Source organism: Podarcis melisellensis (genome assembly GCF_964234715.1).
Source record: "Podarcis melisellensis genome assembly, chromosome: W".
Classification (NCBI taxonomy): domain Eukaryota; kingdom Metazoa; phylum Chordata; class Lepidosauria; order Squamata; family Lacertidae; genus Podarcis; species Podarcis melisellensis.
This window is the reverse complement of record NC_138535.1, coordinates 20,168,570-20,185,904: the sequence shown is the minus strand read 5'-3', so window position 1 is coordinate 20,185,904 and position 17,335 is coordinate 20,168,570. Positions and strand designations below refer to the sequence as shown.

At 45.7% G+C, this 17,335-nt stretch overlaps 1 protein-coding gene and 1 long non-coding RNA gene across 2 annotated transcripts in view; both read left to right on the top strand.

Annotated features, from left to right (window-relative positions):
* Positions 1–17,335, top strand: part of LOC309361272 (inositol polyphosphate 5-phosphatase OCRL-like) — a gene marked incomplete at both ends in the record, with an annotated part of 518,559 nt that overhangs the window by 93,907 nt on the left and 407,317 nt on the right.
* On the top strand, positions 11,852–13,020 carry LOC309361176. Its single transcript, XR_014164368.1, has 2 exons — positions 11,852–11,918; positions 11,949–13,020. It is a non-coding gene; the product is annotated as an uncharacterized lncRNA (long non-coding RNA).

Genomic DNA, 17,335 nt, shown 5'->3' with positions numbered 1-17,335 from the left:
GCTGAACCCCCTTGTAATCCAAAAGGCATAACGAGGTACTCGAAGGCCCCCAGGGGGGTAAACATGGTGGTTTTCCATTCATCCCCCTCCCTCATTCTGATCAGGTTGTACGCCCCCCTTAGGTCCAGCTTGGTAAAAATCTTTCCCTTTCTAACCCTGGTCAAAATGTCGTCAACCCTGGGCATGGGGAAGGCTACTGGTTCTGACACCGAATTGACGGCCGAATTGAAAGTCCACTACAAACCTGGGCTTATTAGTGTCTTTTTTGTCTACAAAAAACACTGGACTGCCCCCCCACCGCTCTCGACTCCCTTATGAAACCTCTCTTTAGGTTCTTGTCTATAAATTCCCTTAACTCCTGCATCTCCCTGTCCGACATGGCGTACAGTTTGCCCACTGGCAGCTGAGCTCCCGGGAGTAGGTTGATTTGACAGTCAAAGGGCCTATGAGGGGGTAGTCTATCTGCTTCCTTTTCACTGAAGACGTCACACAGGTCGGCGTATTGTGGTGGTATTTCTCCTTTTTCCCCCACCGCCAGTCCTGCCAAACTGGCCATTGCCATCCCAGGGTCCCCCCCCCCCATGACAGTGTTCCAAGCAGTGAGCTGACCCGAAAGAGACCGTCCGCTGGTGCCATCCCACTAACGGATCATGTAGCGCCAACCAGCTCATTCCCAATATGATGGGTGGTCCCGCCAGGGTGGCTACGTGAAAGGCAATGACTTCCGTGTGCCTGGCCACCCTCATTCTCATGGGGACAGTCTGTTGGGTTACTTCTCCCCCCAGAAGTTCCCTCCCATCAATCGTGGTGACTTGCAAAGGACTACTTAGGGGCAGAGTCTGTATCTGATGCTCTGACGCGAATTCCTTACTCATGAAATTGCAAGAGCTGCCTGAGTCTAACAGCGCTTTTATCGTGAGTGGATGTCCATTGGGTAGCTCTAGCACCACCCCTATGGCGATGGCTGCTCGGGGGGGTTCAGGCTTGGGCACGTTCACTGGTCCTTGGCCTGGCTGCTGTGCCCTGTCGTCGGCAGCCAGGCGTTGGCTTTTACCTGCCCCTTAACCCCCTCCTCCTCACTCCCAACAGCCCCCACCATTCCTTGCCATGCCTTTCTTTGAGGGCAGACCCTGGCAAAATGTCCTGGCTGTTGGCAGAGAAAACACTTTTTGGCGGCTTTCCCCTCCTTCTTCCGCCCTTCGTTTGAATTTGAAGCCCCACGCGCGCCTCCAATTTCCATTGGCTCCACTGGCTGGGAAGACTGTTCTGGCATCTCAGGAATGCGGAAATCATTCCAACGCTCTCCTCTGCCTTCCCGCTTCTCTAGAGCCCTTGCTTCCTGTCGCGCACCAATCGCAAGCGCAGCCTTGGTCAGCTGATCCATCGACTGCGGGTGGGGCGTGCGGGAAAGTTCATCTTTCACTGCAGGGGCTAGGCCTTCTTCGAATAACATCTGTATTGGGTCCGAAGCCAGATCCCAACCCAGTCTGTGTATGATCATAGCAAATCGCGCCCAGTACTCTCAGACTGATTGATTCCCCTGTTTGCACGCCATCAACTGCCTGCGTACAATGCCCTGCTCAATCTGGCTGGAAAACATCAAGTCCATAGCTAAAAAAAATTTCCTCAAGTCTTTAAAGGCGTCATTATCCGATGCCATCAGGGGTCTAACCCATTCTCTAGCCCCTCCTTCCAGGTGTCCGATCACAAAGGCTACTCTCGCCCCCTCGTCGGCAAAGTCATCATACTGCAGGTTCAGAGCATACTGCATCTCTGTCTTAAAGGCTTGGTAGTCCTTTGGATCCCCCCCCCCCCGAATTTATGCACCAGTCCCGGTACCTTCCTTGCAATGGGGGTGGGTTTCCCCTATGCATCCTGAGCTCGCCTTTCATCAAGTCGCGCTGTTAGCAGAGCCAGCTGGTGTTCCAAATCTGTGTTTCTCTCCTCCAGAGTTGGTCCGCCTCCGGCTCCCTCCGCTCCTCCGACTCCCGTTGGGTTGCTCATGATGCCCTTCCTTCGCACAAGCAACGTCAAAGACTGACGGATTGCTGTAATGGCATAAGGGGTTGCTTGTGCGTAAGCGCTAAAACGCTCCCAGTTTTGTGGTTAGTTTTAAACTCTCTCTAGCCGGACAGCCATGAGTGCATGGCTGCCTTAATCACTGGCAGAATCCGTCAACTGCGCTCCGATGGCAGTTCCCTGACAGATATATAATGAAATGAAAAAGGTATTTAAATATACCTTCCTGAAGAAACCAGAGGCCTTTCTCCTGGGCATGGTCGGCCAATTGGTGCCAAAGAAGGATAGAACATTCTTTATGTATGCTACAACAGCAGCAAGAATACTCATCACAAAGTATTGGAAGACACAAGATCTACCCACCTTGGAAGAATGACAGGTGAAGGTGATAGACTATATGGGACTGGCAGAAATGACTGGCAGAATCCGAGACCAGGGAAGAGAGACGGCGGAAGAAGATTGGAAGAAATTTAAGGACTATCTTAGGAAACATTGCAAAATTAATGAATGTTAGAATGATGTTGGTTTAGAAATTAAGTGGTTTTCAGCTGTAATGATTAAGTAAAAAGAAAAGAAAGGTTAAAAATTAAATGAAAATTAAGGGAGAGGATTTGTTGAATTAATAATTAGAAATTGGAATACAGAAAGGGGAGGTATGAGGAGGTCGGGGAAGTAAGTTATAAGAAAATAAGGGATTGAAACTTTACTTGTTTTTAAATGGTTTTTAGTTTTGTATTTTGTTTTTTATATTTGTTATTTTCTGTGTTTGTGTTTTGTTTTTATTACTTTTTTTTGTATAACTTTTGAAACTTCAATAAATATCTTTAAAAAAATAAAATAAAATAACAAACCCATATGGAAAAAGGAGAAATGGGGAGAAGTTGAAATGGGCAGATTTCCCCCTCCCTCCTCAGTCCGGACTTACTTCTTGAAGTGCTTGTTCCCTCACTAGTAACAAGAGGGACACTTCCAAGGAGGTCTTTGCTTTCCTTGTCCAGGTCTGCTTGATAGGCCAGAATTTCCCCTCTCTCTTTTCTCCGAATCTCCAGGCGGCGACAAAGAGAGGAGATGAGTATTATACTGGCTTCTTGGGTCCAGTGGCCTTGCTATATGTTATGTACTGAGTTGAATAGGATCCAAACTGCAGCAGTCTGATTGGTCCTAGAACAATAGGATTCAGAATGCAGCAGTCTGATTGGTTGGCAGGAACCACCCAATCATGCTCCAGATAGAAGTGAATCCACAACCTGATTGGCTTACAGTAGAATTCCAGAATTAGCCAATCATGTGCAGCCATTGTGTAAATAATGTATATAAAGCAGATACTTTGAGGGGACTTTCATTTATTCCTCCTCACCAGTATGAGCTGAATAAAGAGCATGAAATCACTTTGCGACTCTGAGTATATTTCACTATAATAGGAAAGGAATTGACTGGAGGAAATAAAAGTACAGAACACATACATAAATACCGTAAGTAGTTATCATCACAAAAGAATATCCAGGTAAACCCATGAACAGCCAGGTAAACCCATCAACAGGTTTCCTGCCAGACAGGAGTCTGTTGTAGGCCGCCCCTTCTGTGAAAAGGGAAAAGGAGCCGTTTTTTCCTTATAACACTGGCCCCCAGTCCCCACCCCCTTGCAGCTGACCCCTTGCTGCTATCTGCTTTGCAGGGTATTGAGGAGGCATCCTGCTAGCCAAAGGAGACATGTGCAATTCACATTTGTAGTGTGCTAAATATGTACAATGCAACCTTGCTGGGGGATGTGGATGAGGTTAACCCTTTCTCTCCCTGCCATGGTCCCAACCCAAATCTTTGAAGCTGCTGTATTTCAAGGGAAGATCCCTTGGCCCCCCTGGCAGAGAGAAAGACTTTGACTCCCTCCTCCCAGCCATCCCAGCAGCCATCAGGCTTCCCCTTGGCTGCTTCTAAGGTAATAAACAACCACCAAAGAATACCATGCCTACTCTGGATCTGAGAATTAAGAAGATCACCTGCCAAGAAGAATACACAGCTATTTCTCCCCCTCAAGGTACCTTGTATTCCTCAACAGCCTCTCCCAGAGGAATCACCTTGTGGTGTTTGTGCTTCTTGGATCTGCCCCAAACCACACGGATGGGGGCTTCATCCTCCTTGCAAAAGAGTTTCAGGGGCTCCTGGTGCTTCTCACAGACTCCTCCTTTCCCTCTGGAAGACTGAGAGTCTTGGCTACTTCGACAAAGGTAGCCAATTGCCGATTGTGGACGAGGCTCCTTCTCTGGACTCCAACTCGGCCTTGAAGACAGGAAGCCAGCCTCCTTTTTACCCCGCTGCACTGGATCAGGCCGGACCGGCAGAAGTTGTGCCCACACGCTGGGATGGTCCCTGTGTCGTAAGAGAGTCAGGGTCAGAGAGGGGAATGAAGGAGAAGGACCCTACCAATATGAAATAGATCGTATTCTGCTTTCACACCCTACAAGAAGGTCAACGGTGCCTTGGGGAATGGATCCTTTTTTGCTGTATCTTTCTCATTGACTTTAAGAATGGATCTGAATGTATTTTTCGACTCAAATGTATTTTTCCTCAAAATGCTGTACTTTTCTAAATGTATCCAAATGTATCCGAATGGGTTTTTGTATTTCCCCCCAATCTCATCGCCTAGAGAATGTTCCCTAAATGTAACAATCACTTGTTCCAAATGTATTTGATTCAAATGTATTCGAATGTATACTTTTATGGGGAAACGTAGCTAGGAAAATGTGGCTATATATATATATATATATGCAGGTTTTGGTGTCCTCGGGTGTCTTCCCGTGTAAAAGTTGGGGTGTCTAGGCGACGTTTCGACGAGGTCTCACTCGTCATCTTCAGGCTGGTGCCAAACGTCGCCTAGACACCCCAACTTTTACACGGGAAGACACCCGAGGACACCAAAACCTGCATTCCTGTACCCGTGAAAATCTACGAAAGCATATATATATATATATATATATATATATATATATATATATATTGCTTATAGTGCCTTTGAACGGTCAACGTTCCACCCTCTATCCTTTCAGGAGCTGCCAAAAACACTCTCCACACCACACTGCCATCTACTGGGTCTACAAATAATACCATGAATACACACAAATACAAGCTCTAAAATAAATTAGTTTTATTTTCCCATAAGTATGCAAACATAAGACTATCACACCCGAATTGATAGCTATGCAGAACAGGATTCCCCCTCCTTCCATCGGATAGCTGCCTGTGCGGCTGTCTTTGAGGGGGGTGGAGGGAGGAACGGGTGGGATCAACATCCGATAGCTGCCTGCCTGCCTGAACATGCCGTGCCCCCGGGGGGCGCTGCGACCGGCACCCGTTGGGAAGAAACAAGACAGGAAAAGGAAGGAAATGGGAGAGGGATTTTTAAGGCCCCACTTTTCACATGGTGTCCTGTTGTGTGGTCGGAAACTACTCTTTATTGTTTGATTTGGGTTAATGTCAGAATAAAAGCAAGTTCCTTCAAAATAACACATTCCTTTTTATCTTACCAATTTCTCATATTGTACGAAGCGGAAGAAGAAACCATAGAGAGCATTCATATTTTCCTTCTGATCAATGAAGTCAAACGTTACAATTATCCATTTTAGAATGAGCACCTATAGGGAGAAGACAGATCTCAGTAAGCCAAAGCAAGGCCAAGACAACAAACCCCTTCTGGAATATGGTCAGCGTGTACAACATCTAGCTGAATCATCACCAGGATAACTAAGTCAGACTGGGGGAAATATCATTCTTCAGAACCAAGACATCATTACCATGCTTTCCAAGTTACCTGAAAGTCACTAGAACACTTGCGAGCACAGAGCCAAGACACAGCTGAAATAAGAGAATCCTCTGTTATTACGGAAATGGGAATCAGAGTCTTCAGTAGCCTAGTGCTTATCACTGTGCCTGCAAGACCTTGAAAGACACTGCTTAACATTCTGAACATCTTCACTCTTGATCATTTCTCACAAGCGCGAAGCAGCCCCGGTTCTTGTTAAGGGAGAAGGTAGGGCAATGCAGCTCCGTTGACATACTTTGCTGCCAAGGGGAAAGAGAAGCCAAAACATGTTTTCTTTACCAAGCTTGGCACTGAGTGCGATGTTCAGCAAGTTCTGAATTTCTTCTGGTGCCAAGCCTCTCTCTTGCACAATCTTTTCCACAGTCTCCAAAGGACTCTGCAAAGCTCCCTGCTTCCATGAGGCACTAACTTGAATTAGAAAAAACTCCAAGTGTGATTCAAATCCATTCGAAAAACCGTCCTTATGCATGATGGCCTGTCCAATGGCTTGCTTTACCATCAATTGGCAAGGGAGGCCCATTGAGATGCCATGGCATTTGGAAAACTCTGGAATGCTGAACTTGCCTTTTGCTTTCTTGCTCCTTCGTTCAGTGGGTAGGTAGGTATAGGTAGGGGCAAGTCGGAAGTTTCCTTGAAATTCCTCAGCCCCAGCCAGCATTGCCAATGGGCAGGATGATGAGAATTGCAGTTCAGCAACGTCTGGAGGGCCAGAGGTTACCCTCACCTGTTTTATCGGTTAGTGTGCTAAGATCTGGGCACAAGCCCAATTCAGCTGACGGTACTTAACAAGGGCTTGCTTTAAACAAAACATTAGAGCTAATACACTATTCTGCTCTAATATACAAAACAGCCCCTTCTCTAGAGAAAGCTCAAGAAAATACAAACTTCGGGGTTTGTAGATGGTTGTAAAGGTTTCCATTTCACTATTTGGGAACAGCTTCCAGGCTAGGCAGGACCAAGGTTGCTTTGTAACTGTTCCTGTCTGCCTGCTTGCCATCGTGCATATTTGTAAACCATTTCTGCCAAAATATCTACATCTGCAATAGTAGTTTCTGGAAGCAGACCCTGCAAGAGTGCACACTCCTTGAAGTCCATATGAAGAGTGTTACGGAATGGAGGGGGGCATATGAACGAAGTCTTACTCCCGAGTAAGAGACGTAGAGCCTGTGGTGATGACCTCAAGGGAACCCTGCCACACTAGGACTCCCCCCGCCCCGTCACAACGTTGCACCAAGCACCGCACAAAAGTCCAAAACCCCGAGAAGAAAGCGCCATTTCTGACCCCGTATCCCGATGCTATACACGATCGATGTATTTTATGAATGAACAATGTATTTGCATGAGGATGCGCTCTAGCCAATCAGATGGCGTTGAATGTAGCCCTTCAGCCAATCGCAGCAATGCCATGACTCTGCAGAGGCAGCTCAGCTCCAGCTGTTTTGCACGCTCCACTGAGCGCTGACAAGGTGATGACAGCTCCCGCTGCGAGAACAACGGACTGAGTCAATCGAAACCGGTATGAAATTTATGGCACGTAATGCCTTAAAAGAAAATATTATGAAAATGATTTATAGATGGTACATGACCCCAGTCAAGCTTGCAAAAATTTACCACTTGTCTGATAATAAATGCTGGAAATGTAAAGAGACTGAAGGTACATTCTTTCACCTCTGGTGGACATGCCCAAAGATTAAGGCTTTCTGGGAAATGATATATAATGAAATGAAAAAGGTATTTAAATATACCTTCCTGAAGAAACCAGAGGCCTTTCTCCTGGGTATGGTCAGCCAATTGGTGCCAAAGAAGGATAGAACATTCTTTATGTATGCTACAACAGCAGCAAGAATACTCATCACAAAGTATTGGAAGACACAAGATCTACCCACCTTGGAAGAATGGCAGATGAAGGTGATAGACTATATGGGACTGGCAGAAATGACTGGCAGAATCCGAGACTAGGGAAAAGAGTCGGCGGAAGAAGATTGGAGGAAATTTAAAGACTATTTACAGAAATATTGTAAAATTAATGAATGTTAGAATGATGTTGGATAGAAATTAAATGGTTACCAACTGTAATGTAAAGGTGGAATAATAATTCAAAATAAGCTATACTAAGTCGTAACAAGGATTTGCTGAATTAAGAAGTTGAATTGGAATACAAAAGGGGGAGGTGAGAGGAGGTCCGGGACATAAGGTGATGGAAATAAGAATTGGGAATTATATTTGTTTTGTTTTGTTTTAAATGTGTATTTTTGCTCTTTTGTCTGTTGTTTTTCTTTTTGTATTAAATTGGAAAATTTCAATAAATATCTATTAAAAAAAAAGAGTCAATCGAAACCTCGTTACCCTGTTAATCCAATCAAAACTAGATGTTGTTTAGTCATTTAGTCGTGTCCGACTCTGCGTGACCCCCTGGACCAGAGCACGCCAGGCCCTACTGTCTTCCACTGCCTCCCGCAGTTTGGTCAAACTCATGCTGGTAGCTCCGAGAACACGGTCCAACCATCTCGTCCTCTGTCGTCCCCTTCTCCTTGCGCCCTCCATCTTTCCCAGCATCAGGGTCTTTTCCAGGGAGTCTTCTCTTCTCATGAGGTGGCCAAAGTATTGGAGTCTCAGCTTCAGGATCTGTCCTTCCAGTGAGCACTCAGGGCTGATTTCCTTAAGAATGGAGAGGTTTTGTGATGGCCTGGGAATCCGATTCAGAGGCTGAACCGGAGGTATCCCAGCCTGCACAGGAGTCTCCGCCTCCAGGGCCGGCTGAACTGGGGCAGGGCCTTGGACCTGAAGCGCCTGCACCTGTGCCGGATCCTCAGGAGCAGGCACCAGGTGATTCCACTCTAGCTCCAGAGGTGATTAAGGACACAGTGCCTACAGGTGCGCCTCTCCTGGCCCTGCCAGAGGAAGATGAGTCTTCCCCTGGGTCCAGTAACTCCCCAGCCTCTCCTGAACTGCAGAGGCTTAGGGCAGAAGGGGGAGGGAACTGGTGTCTCCCAGGAGGAGTGCTCGCCTTAAGGCCAGGAGAGGCGGGTCTCCTGGGGGCCAGGACCGTCCCTGGTCTCAGAGAAGATAAAGGCCAGTCAGCCCGGTCCCAGGTTGTGGGAGCAACGTCGTTGAGTACCTGCTCCTGCCCGGACCCAGACCTGACCCTCCAGTGTTCCTGTCCCCGCCCGGCTTCCTGCTTCGGACCTTGCCCCGCTCCTTGTGAACTGTTTCCAGGCTAGTGACCCAGGACCGGACTTTGACTATGCCAACGGTAACCTTCCCCGCGGGACCAGCATAGGTTTGATCTTTTTGCAGTCCATGGGACTCTCAAGAGTCTCCTCCAGCACCAGAATTCAAAAGCATCCATTCTTCGGCGATCAGCCTTCTTTATGGTCCAGCTAGATAAATTGTAGCAATGTCAGGCCAGGTCACTACTGTTACGGAAGGGGGGGGCATGTCTTCTTCACCTTCTTCTTCGCTACAATATATCAATTTATTTCCAATTGTCAATGTCAAAAGGGACTAAAATCTATAAAATTCATGGAAAATCAGCGTGCCAGTTTGCTCGGTTGCTCTGGGACTCCATCGCACCTCCCCTGTCCAGCATGGTCCCTCAAGCAAGGTGTCAAGACCCTAATCCTTTCAAATTGCTCTGATCAGCCTTTCCTCCAGACAATGTCAGGTGGCAGACTATGCATATTTTGGACCATTGTTTTCTCATCCCCAGGAAGTGTTTATCTGTGCATATCTCCAGCTCTGCATATTCCCCCCTCCCTCCTCCATATGTTAATCTGTGTAACCCAACCTCCCTTTAATATATTCATGATGTAATCTGTGTAACCAAACCTCTCTTTAATGTATTCATGACGTGTTTTGCACTGTATTCTGGGACATGGAGGGAGTTTCAAAAACTCATGTCACCCCTTTCTCGCTGTTCAATCTCGCCTTGAACCTGTTGCGCAATAAACTTGGATCTTCTGCAGTTTGCTCCTGTCTCCGGTCAAGCTCATTTTCCTCCGCAGGGACCCACGGACTTAGTCCGATGAGCTGGGTGGCAGAGCAGCCTCGCACCCAGATTTTTGCCGTAACAGTTGGCGCCCAACGTGGGGCATGCGGTTCTCCCGCGTTGCTGACCGGGGCCCCCGAAATCTTCAGCCGGCACCAGGCCATTTTGCCTGGGAAGATCCTTTGGACCCCCGGCCATCTTCCGGGCGGTAATCGAAAGCCCCAGGAGTTCAGCCGGGGAGCAAAGAGGGATCCAGCTGGCTTATTCATCAATCCCGGGATCATCATAGAAGATACGTGAGTATAAGGAAAAGGAAAATCCAGTGCACTGGTGGGAAAGGGGTGGAAATCTCCTGGCAACTGAATTCTCTGCCCTCCTCTCTATCGCTCCTTCTCGCCTGTCTCTTGGTCCAGTTGGTGAGAGAGACCGTGGACTGCTGCTCGACCCGAAAGGGGGGTTCTGAGCTCTATCTCTTTCTCTAAAACCTCTCCAGCCAGCCGCACCAATTGGGAGTCCGAAAGTAAGACGGAGAGACCCGACTTGAAAAACAGCCGACTCTCCGCAACGGACGTCCCAGTTGAAAGCAAGGGGTTGGAATTCTTCTTCCGAACTTCCCGAGCGTCCTCACCGAGGGGGCAGGAAGGGGTCTGGCTTTCTATCCAATCCCAGCCGCACTGGTCGGTGCCACGTAACACGTGTATCGTGCGTGAGCCCGCTTCCAAAAGCAAGGGGGATTTTCGGTTCGAAACTCTATCCAGGGATCACCCGATCTGGCACCGCACGGCGCGGGCGTTCAGTAGGGCCCCTTTTCCTGAGATTGACAATAGGTAGGAGGTTGCCAGGAGGGATAGCCCATGAGGAATTGGGCGGGATCGGCAGAGTGGAAAAGGACCCCAGGTTATTGACTAAGGAAATAGGAAGGAATACCGGATAGCTAGAGCTCTTTAAAAACCCTCTAAGGAAGTTGCCAAGCGACTAAAGACCCCTCTTTACTATAAATCCCGTATTAAGTATATCAATCTCCTAGATATACCAATCCTTACCGCCCTTTCTCTTCCCTCTTTCTGTCTAGACACGCGTAAAACATAAAATGGGTACCCAGGCTTCCAAACGCGAGCGGGCTCACTCTGGGAAGAAGGCTTCTAGAAAGCCATCTCAGTCTCAGAAGGACCCTGACTCTCCTCTCCAATTTGTCATCACGTATTGGAAGACGATTCCTGGCCACAAATTATTATCGAAACAAAATTAGAGGACCTCTGCTCTGAAATCTGGCCCGCCAGCACCGCCTCCGCCAAGCCCGAATTGCGTTGGCCGGCTGGTTAACTGGTGGTGTTTGAAGAGGCAAGGAGGCTCTTAAAACCATGTGGGACCTTCCTACTAATTTCACTTAATGAAGCTAAAGGAAGCAGCCCAACTCCTTGCAATAACCAACTAAAGGATGAGAGTATATATGTTTACATGTTGTCTGTTATGTGTGTTGTGTGTTAATACATATATGAGAATATGTGTGTTTACATGTTGTCTGTTATGTGTGTTGTCTGTTCCTTCCGTCTCTGACAGACTGCCTTTCTTAAGCGCACATAGTTTAAACTGCAAGCTTGCTTCAAAATTTTAAATTTAAGGAAGCTATGCTGGACCTTATCAGTCCTAAATAAGAGAAAATGAGAATGAAGGGTGCAAATGTTTACCCCACCTCTTGCTTTGCCGCAACTTTTCAGATCGTGAGTCTACAGTCTATTTTGGAATGTGAATGTTTCTAATGTGAATTAGATGTTTCTGCTGCAAAAGCGTAGGTGAGCACAACTGCTCTCTCAAGCTAAAATGCAGTGTATTTATTTCATGAAGCACATGCCTATGAAAGTATGGTCTTCCTTCTAAGAAAATATCTGAGGCCAGTTTTAACTTTTATTTGGTTGGACAGAATAGTTATTGTAAGGCTCCTGATATCAGGCCTCTTTTCTTAGAAAATGCCCCCCCCCCCTTGTTTCATTCTGTCTCTTCCAGGATTTTTTTTTCTCTTCTTCTGTGCCAGGTAAATTTACTTCCGAGTAAGCTTCCTTTAAAGGAAACTGCAAATGGGGGGGCATAGATTAGGTTTACTATTCCTCTGCAAATTCAGATTAGGCTTACTATTCCTCTGCAAATTCAGGAAAAATTGTCACTTTTGTATTCCCTTTAAATCAAATCTATGGCTGTTTTAACTATGCTTTATAAGAGATCCTCTCCCTATCTTAAGAAAATGTTCACTTCAATCTTTCTTTAAAGATCATTTGTCTAGGAACTTGCACTCTAAGGAACTTGCACGTCTAAGGAAGTAAACTCAAACTAATCTCAACATCTGCTAAAGGGTTCTGTATAAAGTTGGGAATTTTTATTTTCCTCTTCCTTAGTACATGATAGGAGCACTGATTGTGCTCTCTTCCCCAGTAGTGCCTGTGTACATAAGTATGTGTGTGTAGTACAAATCTTGCTGTGAAATCTTGCTGTGAACCCTTTATTTTGGAGGGTTGGACTAGATGACCCCAGGGTCCCTTTCAACTCTCCCAATTTGTGGCTGTGTGGAAGGACATGTGTCCGCAAGCATTGCAGGGTAATTCTTAAATTCTGGTGTGGTGATGGAGTTGAAATTCAGCCTAGCTTTGCTCTTTAGTTTTAAAAAGGTGAGAGGTGAAGCTGTGATGTTTTGAAGCACAACTGGTAATATCAAGCATTTGAGTGATTACAGTGTTTATCATTTTGTTTATCATTTTGCCTACTATTTGAAAATCAGACAAATACATATGGGCCTTGACCAATCCTGTAAATAAAGGGGCAGGAAAATTTTTGTCTGCAAATGGTAAGGCCGAAAAACTTAGAATGTTAAAAAAAAAAATTAAAAAATCCTATGAATTCTGACTCTCTGGCCATTTTTTCCCATATATAAGGGCGCGGCATTGTTCCACGAATGGCCAGAGGGATATTAGCCCTTTCCTGTACATAAAGGAAGCAGTCGCTTTGCTTGGGCTGAAATTGCTAGCTTTTGTTGGTGAATACTTCAATTGCTGAGTTTCTCTCTTTTGTTTTAAATCTAACCCTCTTTTAAAATCTACTCCTTACCCTTCCCTTATTCAAATTCTAATTTTGCCAAAAGATGCAACATTTCAATAGTATAAAAGGTTTGCTGAGACATGAACTCCACACATGCACAGAGACTAGATCAGCAAAAAAAAAAAAAAAAGGATAGGAAAAGAAATGAGAGAGAGAGAGAGGAAGGTTTATGTAAAACTTGGAACCATTGAGAGAAATCACCCTTAATGTGTCCCAAGTTTGAAATCTTAACATGCCAAATTCTTTTCACAGGTAAATATCAAAGAATTCCACCCCTCAATGGGATTTAAATCACAGACTTTGTCTGTGTGCATTTTAGGAACAGCATTTCCTGACAGGCTTCTCACATGAAATAATTTTCCCTTTTAACAGGATATGTGAACCCCGATAACAAAGTGTTTGTCCCTTTTTTTTCTCCCACAACAACTTTCTTTCTGTTCTGTGAAATCCCTGCTGTATTAGTGACTTCCATCTCTTCGTGGCTTTGACACTTTTAAAGTTACAAATAATCTGTTTCCATTTATTTAATCCGTTTTCCATGATGTCTATGAAATTAATCGAAGCATAACCAAACATTGTTTGTGGAATGGTATTTGTTTACCTTTTGCCTGAGCATTTCTTATTAATTCTGTCATTTTGGCTAGTTCAAGGTACTTGCACAACTTTAAATTGCCATTAAGTCATTTTCCAGTATTTTGCTATTAACATTCTAGCCGATGTTGTCACATCAAGAAACACTCTTTTATTTTCATTGTTACTTCAGATTTCTTAAAATTCTGTGTCTTAGCATTTATTTATTTTGGTTCCTCATAGGTCATTGTGTGTGTGTGTGTGTGTGTGTGTGTGTGTGTGTTATTATTATTTTAACTGTGTCTTTTAAGTCCACCCTGCCCTTACAGGATATCACTTCTACAAGTGTGTTATTACAGATCCAATGAAAAGCTTCGCCACCACAACAGAAGACACCAAAGTTTCAAAGTGGCCACAGCTATCTCTTTCAAAGGATATAGACTGCCGGGGGAGTGGGGCTGACAAGGGGGGGTGGAGTTGAATTGCAAGGACATTTTCTGACTTTTGAACCTCAAGATACATATATAAAATATCCCAATTGTCTCAAGATATGCAACTGATATTTAATTAGTTTTTTTTGTATTATGTGTTATTACGTAGGAATGTTGAAATGTGTCTGACAGTGTGTCATTTCCACAAATGGGGGGGCTATTTTGTGGCTATTTTTGTGTGTAAGTGTTTTATGTCTAATGTCTTATTCCTTACACCCCAGTGGAGGATCCTCATACATTTTATACCTTTAACAGATCAGGCTATTATGTAGTCCAATGTTTAGACTTAGATAAATTTATTACCATATTTCGTTGTTTCACCTGGCACTACTGCCAACTTCCCTACCCATTTTAAAAAATGTGCTAAAACTCACTTTACCAAGGAGAAGCTTCTAAGATACATGAAGGTGGATATGCTTTGGTTTAGCAGGAATGATCCCTTATACAGTTAAATTGACTTATTTCGACAAGTGCCCTTTTAAGAATGGTTTTCTTTTAACAGATTGGTTTGAAGAGTTGAGAACCATGGGGCAAGATAAATTCAAATTGGACTCAGTTTGAATTGGGCAAGTGTATCCAGGCTGCAATTAGCTTTTGGTCCTTAAAGTGCAAGTGAGCAACTTCCCATGACTGCAAGAGCAATAATAAAACCCCATAGGAAGCCAAGGCAAGGACATTTCCCTCAGGACGTGTCCAAACCTGTGGCAGCTGTGGTGAGTGCCAGGCAACATGGTTAATATGAAAGCCCTAAGTGGATTCACCAGGGATTGCCACTACTGTGAGACCACAGAAAAGCTACCTTGACACCTGAGAACACAAAAATGGCGGGGGACAAAGCAAACTGCATTTTTTTTTTCAGTCAGTAGTGGACCTTCCTGCTAAATGTAAAGCACAGACCACTATTGAACAAAATACAACAGGTGTCCTTTTATGCGATATCCTATATCCAGCTGCACTACTATACTTGCAAATGGCCTTAAGAGGCATGATTTGCAAGTCCCCTTCAGGTTTGCACAAACCCACACATCTAGTACGATAGATACAAAGTTATTATTTAGTGCATATCTATATAACATAAACATACATTGTATTGGTCCGTGTTGCTCCCTCCTTTGTTGCCCTGCTCAACCAACCTCCTTTTCCATTAGGGCCTATTCCCACTCACACGGCACGCCTACCTTCACCGAGATTTAGGGTGCGGAGAAAAGATTTGCAAGTTCTTACAGAACTTTAATGCAAATCTATCTCCGAATGGGGGACTGTTACGGAAGGGGGGGGCATGTCTTCTTCACCTTCTTCTTCGCTACAATATATCAATTTATTTCCAATTGTCAATGTCAAAAGGGACTAAAATCTATAAAATTCATGGAAAATCAGCGTGCCAGTTTGCTCGGTTGCTCTGGGACTCCATCGCACCTCCCCTGTCCAGCATGGTCCCTTAAGCAAGGTGTCAAGACCCTAATCCTTTCAAATTGCTCTGATCAGCCTTTCCTCCAGACAATGTCAGGTGGCAGACTATGCATATTTGGGACCATTGTTTTCTCATCCCCAGGAAGTGTTTATCTGTGCATATCTCCAGCTCTGCATATTCCCCCCTCCCTCCTCCATATGTTAATCTGTGTAACCCAACCTCCCTTTAATATATTCATGATGTAATCTGTGTAACCAAACCTCTCTTTAATGTATTCATGACGTGTTTTGCACTGTATTCTGGGACATGGAGGGAGTTTCAAAAACTCATGTCACCCCTTTCTCGCTGTTCAATCTCGCCTTGAACCTGTTGCGCAATAAACTTGGATCTTCTGCAGTTTGCTCCTGTCTCCGGCTGAGCTCATTTTCCTCCGCAGGGACCCACGGACTTAGTCCGATGAGCTGGGTGGCAGAGCAGCCTCGCACCCAGATTTTTGCCGTAACACTTCCGAAAAGAACCGTCTGTATTAAAAAAGCCTAAAAACACTTGGAAATTCATAGAAAATCACTGGTTTCACCGATTCTCTTCATTCCACTGCCAGTCTGCTTCATTGGCCAAGGACTTGGGAACCCCTCGGTCCCCGCCAGAATTCCCCAAGCGGGAGGTCACCTACTCACAGGAAGGTACTTTACCCATAGGTGACAATCGCTGGGCAAAAGCTCTCCTCCGGACTTACCCAGGCAGCAGACTATGCAAACCAAAGTTCTATTGTCCTCTTCCAGTAGGTGCTTAGAATGTACTTGGGTGTCGAGACCCCGCAGCCACCCCCCTCGTTGGAAATGACTCACACAAGGACACGGATATTAGGTTTATGTTATTGGGCAAATTTTGGCCACAACTTTATTGAAATTAAAGAATGTGAGCGGTATTGGCTTAGGCATTGATTGGACCTGACTATATCTGACTCCTGCCCATTGTGCAGAAAGTCCCAGTAAGGGTAAGCCACCTTGTAGGGGGAGCCCTGTCGATGCGAACCAACTCAAGCTCCCCCTGGTGTTCCCTCGGGGTCATGTCAAGGCCTTAGCCCCCCAGCTGGGCTTCAGACTAGATCAACACCCCCGGATTCCTTTAACGGAATACCCTTAAGCATGGGGGGCAGGTGATGGCCACACCTCCCCTCCCCCCCCACAAGGTCAAACAATGCCTAACCGCAACCCTAACAAAGTTGTGACGATTGCTACGAGGTAGGCGAAAACCAAGTGGCCAGTGCCAATTTGCCAAGTCGTAAAATTCCTACCAGGCCCCTCGGACAACCAAGGCGACCAACCAAAGTCCATAGCAAGCCCATTGCCTAACCTGCAAAATAGGGAGGGAGGGCAGGTAATTGAGGAAGTGAGCCAAAGAGGAAGTTCTCTGGGGGTTGGCTGGCCGGGTTCTGATGTGGCCAGGATCCCATAGGCAACGGGGGACAGAGTCCCCCGCCCCTAGTGGGGAGTGGGTGGCCAGGTGGTCCACCACAACTCCTCCCCACTGGGAAGTGGAGCGGATTTCCCGAGACATATCCTGTATTTGCATGTTACCCCAACACATTCCTCCTATGTTAACCATGTATAACCCTCCCCCTTTCTGATGGAGTGGTGATGTTTAGCGAACTGTCTGCTGGGATAAGATAGGAACTTTTAAAAGTCCTTGTCACCCCGTTCTCGGGGTTCAATTCCTCTCTGAACCTGTTGCGCGATAAACTTTGGTCTCCGCTATTTGCTCTGGTTGGTGGCTGGACTCCTTTTTTGTTCCGCAGGGACCCACGGGCTCTGAGCAGCCTCCCACCTGGATTTTTTCGTAACAACAGAAACTCGACTAACCCTCTTGAGAGAAGAAAGGTGGCTTTTGCTCCCGCTGTAATGTTGTAATCTAAATAAGCACATCTTCCTACAAGTGAATAGTAGCCACCT